We start from the raw sequence: 8,299 nt of genomic DNA on the forward strand, positions 1-8,299 counted from the left end.
GCAGGGGCCGGACGCCATGTTTAAACTCAGACCTGCCTCAGAGTCTGTCCAAACGCGGAGGGCTCCTCCTTGGGAGGCCTTGGGATCTGCATGTTTATCAAAGGGACACATCCCAGCAGGAGGATTTCCTGTTGGTGCCACTATCCTGGGTCTTGCTGAGTTTTAGCCTCTATGCTCAGCCTGTCATGCCAGTGCCCGCACATGGTGACTAAAATGCCCCTTTCACATTTCCAAACACTCCCCTAAAAGAGGTGGTCCCTGGTAATAACCACTATCAGGGGAAACCCCAGAACAGAAGGAGTCAGGGACCCAGGGCTGTGTCTTTCTTCTACCTCAGTCACACCCAGGTCTGGGACAATCAACAGGAACCAATGCACCACTGTGTTACCAGCCATGGAACCTGGAAGCTATTCCTAGCCTCTGCCCCCCAAATTTATCCTGAGCATGGGTGGTTCAGATGGCATGGTGAAATCTGGGGCTTTCTCCTACAAGTCTCTAAGCTGCCCGCCTTCCGTGTCGCCCACCCTACCCAGCTCAGTCTCGGGTGGGCTGAGAGGGGTCGGCCATGTTGCCATCTTCCCTACCTCTCATGGCTTCAGTGACAGCATCTGTCGTGGTTTCTTCTCCTCACATGATAATCAGAGACACCTGTTCCTTTACAGTGGAACCCAGAAAGAGCTGTTATTAATAAATGCCCCAATGGGCTTTTACATTTCTTGAGTGTGAGGATGTGAGGGTGAATGAACAGTTTAATTATGTGAGCAGGGGGCCAGGAGTGGGTGCTGACATGACTGGTAGCTCTGTTATTCTCAACAGACATACTGCTGCCACCCGACCAAGGCTAGAGTAAACACAGCCACATATCTGAACTGAATTTTGACAAGACCCTGTTTCCAGACTCTTCTATGTCAAAAGCAGCTGTATCTACCACAAAATGGAGGTTTTGTCCTTGAAAAACTTAATAATTTCAAAGAGAGAAGGGCTGGCCAGTTTGTGAATGGTATAAACACAGTGGTCTCAAAACCACAGGTGATCCCAGGTGGTCAAGATGAAGGAAGAAAGAGGACACTTTTCTGAGGGCTCACACAACCAAGCATGTGTGAAATTCAGAGTTAACTGACAGGAGCACATGAGTGGCCCAGCATGGGTGATTCCCAACCTCACAGTGGGGCAAATGGACCACAACAAGAGGTCTCCAGGCCAAAACATGAGTATCATTTACCCTAATTAAATCTACTCTGCAGGGGGCCTGAGGCATGGCTATCATGCGTTGTGAGAACCTTTGGACAGCCAAGCAACTTGTAGCCACTAAGTCTGGCTCAGAGAAAATAAACAGCAATCGACATCTTGGCCTAGATTATAAATTTAAATTTTTAGGGAAGTTATTTTCCAAGGTTGGATCAGTATTTCGCTTCATTATTTTATATATATATATATATATATACATACATATATATATATATATTTTTTTCCATCTTCATGCACATTGCTACTACTGGCTTCTGGCCAGGTCTACTCTGCCAAGAGTAGAAAAACTATGAGAAAAGCCTTTTTTTTTTTTTTTTAACATTTCTAAACTGACTAGAAACAGAAGGTGCAAGGAATCTAGATAGTGGTTGGCAAGAGGAGAAAAAAAGAGAGATGTATGATTTGGAGGCCAGAGTAGAGAGAGATTGCAGAGGAAGAATATCTAGCACTCAAAAATGAATCTTACTGGGATGGGATGAAAGATGGAAAAGGAACCGAAAAAGGAAAGCCCACAGTTCAAACCCAGAGTCTGGAAGAATGCTGGAAGCCTCAGTAGATTTGGGGAGTCCATATCAGCTTGGTGCTTTCAGTGATTCCATCCAAGCTCATGTTCAAATTCAAAGGAACACCATGGACAGGGCTTATATCCAGAATTTCACCAGCTCAGAGTTTTCTCGAGGGTCTGCTTCCCACCTTCCAAACTCTTTACTCTTTTTTAATCTCACAGAATTTCATTTTGCTGTCTTTCTACCTAGAATCTTCTATCTGTCTCACCTCTGTGAATGAGCAACACTCTCAGGTAGCCTGGCCATCTCTGATTTGTCATCATCTCAAAACCCATTTTCTATGATCCACTCTCCAACCCATCCCATACGTTGCAGCCCACTCCACGCTCTGCAGTTTTGACAAGTGAAACCCAAGTTTTCATCTGAAAAAAGGTTAGAATGTGCCACACATGAGGCTAACTCAAGTTTCCAGTTGTCTGGGTCAAAAGGGGACAAAAGGAAGAGACAGGAGTCAGGAAGGGAACTTGGGGAGAATACAAGCTTATTTTTGTACATGGTAAGTGCAAACTGGAAGTTGGATCTGGAGCTCAAGAGCTAAGAGAAGGAATAAATTTTGGGAGTCAGCATAAAGGTAAAAGATAAATCTATGAAGGTGCTTTGTGTGAGCAATTTCCATGGCCACCTATAAATTCGTCTACATTTAGACTCATCCTTATATTTTTGCCTCTTATATCTGTATTCAAGATGAATCCCCCACCTATAGTAATAAGTCCATTCCTTCCCACCTCGTTGGGAACATCATTCCAACAAGTAACTCCTTTGCCGTATCTTCAACTGTCTTTTACCACCAGCTCTTAATATTCAGCCTACAAACATGTCCAAATCTCTCTTATCTTTAAAATAACAACAAATTAATTAAGAAAAAAGAAAAAAATGCCCTCCTCTGACCCTGACTGTCTCCAGCCACTGCCTTGTTTTCATGTTTTTTGCTTTCCTAAGAAGAAAAGAGATTTGCCTGGAAGAGGAATAGATACTCACTGCCTTTACTTCCTCATTTCCCATCAATTGCTCTCTTGCTAAGGTCACCAGTAATCTCCATGTCTGCAAATCCAGTGGATTTATTTCAGTCCTCATCTTATTGGACACTTCTAGATATAACATTGTTGTTCCTTGAAATTCTCTGTTCCTTTTATCTTCATGGCTCCTCTTTCCTGGTTCTCCTTATTCTTCTTTGATCTCTTCTCATTGGCCTTCTTTGAAGAGCTCTTCCTCTACTACCACTACGTTGGTATTCCCCAAAGTTTTAATCTTGGACCATATTTCCTGTCCTTCTGCATGTTCCCCATGGGCAATCTCTGTGATAGATTTCTAATTTAGTTCCATTATCACTAGAGAACACATTCCATATTATTTCATGTCTTTTAAATTATTGAGACTTGTTTTATGCTTTAGCGTATGATCTTAATGAATGTCCATATGAAAATTAAAAGAATGAGTGCTCTGTTTTTGTCATGGGGAGCTTCCTATAAATGTCAGTTATATCACATTGTTCACATATTGTTCTAATCTTACATATACCTATTGATTTTCCTGTCCTATCAATTAGAGAAAGGAGTGTTGATATGTTCAACTACAACTGTGAATTTGTCCATTTATCCTTTTAGTTATGTTAGTTTTTGCCTCATGTATTTTGAAGCTCTGTTATTGATGAATATACATTGAAAATTGTTTTGTATTCCTTATAAATTGATCACTTTATCTTTAAGAACTCTCCTTTTTCATCCCTGTAATAGTCCTTGTTCTGAGTCTACTTTGTCTAATATTAATATGGACAATTCTGCTTTCTTTGGATTAGTGTTAATAGAGTATGTATTTTACATCCATTAACTTTTAATCTATCTGTGTCTTTGTATAGTTTTTTGTAGGCAGCGTATAATGGGGTCTTACTATCCAATCTGATGGTCTGCCTTTTAATTGGGATATTTAGACCGTTTGCATGTAATTTAATTATCCATATAGTAGTATTCCAGTTTACCATTTTTCTGTTTGTTTCCTATATGTCCTCTCTATTTTTCACTCTACTTTCCCCTGTTTTACTTTCTTCTTTTGAATTAATTGAGAATTTTTTATGATTCATTTTATCTCCATTACTGGTGAGCAACTAAAAAGGTAGAAGTAAAATCTGGTGAGTGTGGTGACATGAAAGTCAATATAAAAGAATATTTTTTTAAAAAATTGAAGTAATCAACACTATGTTACATGCCTCTGAGACCTTGAATAAATATAGACATAAAAATGATTGTAGAGTTTTGCAACATAGAGGTCAATCTGGTGACCTCAGCAGAAACAACCTCAGTGAACTGGTGGGGTTATAAACCCAGTATAAATGGGATGAGGACAGAATAAAAGATGAGGATGAGAAACAGGTACCATGGGCAACTCAAAAAGTTTTTCTATTAAAGGGAGGAAAGAGAATGTGATGGTGATTCATAAAGTATATGACATCAACAGGAATTATTTGTTAAGACAGGAAATATTAGAACATATTTGAGTGCTGGTGAAAACGATGCTGTAAAGAGAAGAAGACTGATAGATTGATGTTAGAGGAGCTAGAGGGAGCAAGTACCTTATCAAAAGAAGAAACGGTAGGTTCTAGAACACACGTGGAGGGGGTAAACCTTGGTAGGAAAAGAGTCATATTGTCATTTGTGGAAAAAAAAGCAGCAAATATGTGGGGCAAACATAAGATTGGCTGGTGATTTTTTTCTGTGGAAAGAGGAAGGAATTTCTATGTTACCTCATGTTCTCAAAGATGTGAAAGTAGACATTATCAGCAGAGGATGTCCGTATGTAAAAAGTGCTATAACAAAGGAGTTCTAGATCACAATGTATGGACATAGAGGTTAGTTCCAGATGAAGGAATCAGACAGATCTTTTTAGAAGTGGCATTATTTGAGCCTGGTTTTGAAAAATGGGTGGAATGTAAATAGACATTCATTTGTTGGCAAATATCCACAGAAATATTATAACCACCCATGAGCTATGCCATGAGCCAGACAGGGTCACTGCCCTCAGGAGCCACTAGACAAAACTTGGAAGGGGTTCCCAGGCAGAGGAAAGAATAGGAGAAGGAAAATAATGGATGAGAAATAAGGGAAATGGGCAAGTGATAACCAAAGTGTGGAAGACCATAGGTGGAAGATTAAGGAATTACTGAAGATTTTTGAGCTGTGAAGCACTACTAATCAGACTTATCTGTTATGGGGAGGCCAGGAAGCCAGGTAGCAAAGGGCAGGGTCCCACATTCATAAACAGTCTTAAATTGAAGCTTTTGACATTATTTCCAAATAAGCTCATATATCCAGTCATAGCAATACATTGATAGAATTGAGGGATGTTTATTCAGCAGATTTTAAACTTATGCCCTCATATTTGTCTACATAACCTATAGTATCTATGAAACCCTACTTTTTATAAATCCTATCATTTTTGTGGGTGGCACAATTATATTCAACTTGGATTTTCATGTTTAAAACATTGATTTGTTAAATGGAAATATTTAAAATATTCCACCATTTGAGGGACTTGGAAACTGTCTGTGTGTGATATATAGCAGAATTCTTAAAAGAATGGAAGTGATAAAGATGCAACCACTGAGAGGTTCTGCTTGGAATCACAGCATCATTACCTTTCATGAACTGAAAATAGCTTTCTTCTTTCTGTAGTCTTTTATGGTATGCTAAGAAGCATCAGCTGATCAAACAGATGGTAAATTATTACAGTTCTTTTATTAATGTCAACTCTGGTCTCATCATATTAGCAATGGTCGCATATTGCAACTCATTCTGCTTTTGCAGGCACTCTGTACCAATTAATAGAATTTAATTCCAGTCCATTGACATTTTTAAAAGGGTTTCAAAGTAAACAATTTGATACAATTTAATTACAATGCTTTGAAATTCAGCTAAGATTAATGGAGTTAAAGAAGAACATACATAAAATTCTTGACAGACACAAAGTGATTACTAAATGAAACTATCATGAGAATACAAAAGATACTTATTTGAATTTCAATTAGCACTGAGAAATGAACCCTGTATGCAAACAAAATTAGAACACACATTAAGCAATGCTGAGGGTAGAAACTGATGTCTCCAGAACACACGAATCCATATCCTTCACTGTCTGCCTTCTCCACAGACCCAGGCTAAAACATTGATAGAGTCATTAAGTATCTACATAGCATTATATGAAAAGAATTACAAAAGTACAAATGTTTACTGATCAAGAAAATTTCTCTTGCTATTCTTCTATTAAAATTTTATGGCCGGGCGCGGTGGCTCAAGCCTGTAATCCTAGCACTTTGGGAGGCCGAGACGGGCGGATCACAAGGTCAGGAGATCGAGACCATCCTGGCTAACACGGTGAAACCCCGTCTCTACTAAAAAAAAGTACAAAAAACTAGCCGGGTGAGGTGGCGAGCGCCTGTAGTCCCAGCTACTCGGGAGGCTGAGCCAGGAGAATGGCGTAAACCCGGGAGGCGGAGCTTGCAGTGAGCAGAGATCCGGCCACTGCACTCCAGCCTGGGTGACAGAGCGAGACTCCGTCTCCAAAAAAAAAAAAAAAAAAAAAAAAAAAAAAAAAATTTTATACCTTTAGTTAAATATTACCCTGTTTTTTCTTCTTTGTTAGAATCCAAATACTTTGGGGCAGGAATTTGCCTGACCCTGAAGAGCCACATTCAAATCTTGATGAGAACAAAACATATCACTCAGGGCTCCTGGACTTGCAGCTGCTTATAGTAACTATGTGGATTTTAACTTGGCTGCCTTTGGGGAGAGAAGACATATAAATTTCATTAGGAAAGGCTAGGTTTCTAGCTATAAATGTGGGAAGATGGATGTGTGCATGTGTGCTGTGGGACTAAGAAGTGGAATACTGTGGGCATCTGTTGTTGTGTCTGTCCCGCACCCCATTTCCTTTGTGGGACCTTCTCCTCTTCCATACCAGTCATGTGATTATGGACAGAGAGACAATCTCAGCAACCCAACACCATCTGTCAGCACAGAACAGGGCAACCAACACAGTCCCTGATGATCAAAGTACCCAATTATTCTAACTACAAGGGCTGGTGCAAGTGTAATTCCTTTTCTGGCATTTTTCAATTGAAGCTGGGATAAAATCATTTTAGAAATCAGAAGATCCCAGGATGAAATGCAGAATGTAGGGGAATAAGGTACAGTAACTTTGGAAGTGAGTGGAATCTGTAAGACTGAAGGTTAAGGAACTGTACATAAGCCCAGCACTGTACTCTAGCTGATAAAGTTGTTTCCCATGAGGGTACAGTTAACAGCTCTGAAATCATTATATATATACTGAAACTGAACAATTAAGTAAATGGATGGCAGATGGTAAGAGCCAGGTTTCTTACTGTTAGAGTGGGAGGTTACAGACAGGAAAGGGAAAGAGTCTAGAATGATCTATGTAGTAATAGATTGGAGTTGGAGACATGAGTATGAGCTCATATTTGGCTTAATATAGATACAGGTAGTTGCATATAAAAATATTTAAGATATGTGTAAATACACAAGTTAGTATACCACACATACATATATCCTTACTCTGTCAGTTGAGGGGGTCTAGATTCAATGACCACTCAGTTGCAATGAGCACACCTACCACCTAGATCTTGGTTTATAATAGCATTCTCCAATAAAAGGAACCAGGCCTCCTTAGAGAAATGGCTGCTTCTAGGACTGGAGCAGGAAATAAACATACAAAATAATCCTGGGACATCTTGTAGGGCCAAAAAGTATGAAAGTGCTCAAGAAAAAAAGCAAGAACAAAACCCCCACATTTCTATGTCAAAGGGACACAGGAACTAACTGAAAGAGCTCTCAATGGCCAAAGATGGGACAATTTGAGCAACAAAATTTAGAAAGTAGTATTGGATGATAACCCAATGTATAAAATAAATATCAGTGAGACCATACTCATATAAATAAATGCCCAGATAAATACATGGGGGAGAATGAGTAAATCTCTTATGCAGAAGAATTCCAAATAATCTCTGTAGGGTAGAGTACACTTCAAGAAGGTAAACAGCTCTCCATTCCTTAAGTGTAGGCTGTACATAATGACTTCCTTCCAAAGAGTGCAAAATGGAAAGGGGAGAAAAAGAATAACTTTACAATGTGGAAATATGAAAAAAACACAGTCTCAGCCATGTGGTCAAGGTTAAAATCAGCAGTGATAAATCATGTTGATAGTCTGTACATCTGATATGATGTGATGAGAATGGTATTTCACTTCTGTGGTCTTCCTCCCCAAATCCAATAACCTTAGTCTAATCATGAGAACAACATCAGACAAATCCCAGCTGAGAAACAGGCTACAAGATACCTGACCAGTACTCCTTAAAACTGTCAAGGTCGTCACAAACAAAGAAAATCTGAGAAACTCTCACAACCAAGAGGAGCCTAAGAAGTCATGATAATTAAATGCAGTGCGGCATCCAGGATGGAATCCTGGGACAGAAAAGAGAC

This window comes from Theropithecus gelada, chromosome 3 (genome assembly GCF_003255815.1).
Source record: "Theropithecus gelada isolate Dixy chromosome 3, Tgel_1.0, whole genome shotgun sequence".
Classification (NCBI taxonomy): domain Eukaryota; kingdom Metazoa; phylum Chordata; class Mammalia; order Primates; family Cercopithecidae; genus Theropithecus; species Theropithecus gelada.